This window comes from Buceros rhinoceros, unplaced genomic scaffold (genome assembly GCF_000710305.1).
Source record: "Buceros rhinoceros silvestris isolate BGI_N320 unplaced genomic scaffold, ASM71030v1 scaffold40340, whole genome shotgun sequence".
Classification (NCBI taxonomy): domain Eukaryota; kingdom Metazoa; phylum Chordata; class Aves; order Bucerotiformes; family Bucerotidae; genus Buceros; species Buceros rhinoceros.
Window position 1 is genome coordinate 7347 of NW_010392124.1, and position 267 is coordinate 7613.

At 58.4% G+C, this 267-nt stretch overlaps 1 protein-coding gene across 1 annotated transcript in view; it reads right to left on the reverse strand.

The window, feature by feature from the left end:
* MERTK (MER proto-oncogene, tyrosine kinase) overlaps positions 1–267 on the reverse strand; it is a gene marked incomplete at both ends in the record, with an annotated part of 16016 nt that overhangs the window by 7337 nt on the left and 8412 nt on the right. The window lies entirely within an intron of this gene.

The following is a 267-nucleotide window of genomic DNA, read 5'->3' on the forward strand; positions in this document are numbered from 1 at the left end:
GTGGTCGTTCGAGTGCCCTGCCACAGAAAGGAGATCTTAGGGCAGATATTCTCCGACGGTGGTTTCTGCGCCAAGCCAATAACATTTCCCGTTTTAAGGGCGTGTTTCCTCGCCTGGTAGCACTGCAGCAGGCAGCGTGCCCCGTGGCACAGACCTTGTTCCTTGGCCAGAACACAAGAGAGCTCGTCCCTGCAAATTCCCTGTTGGCTCCCGGACTCCTTCAGCCGACAAAGCGCCTGCTGCTGCTCTCCACCGACCCTCAGCTGC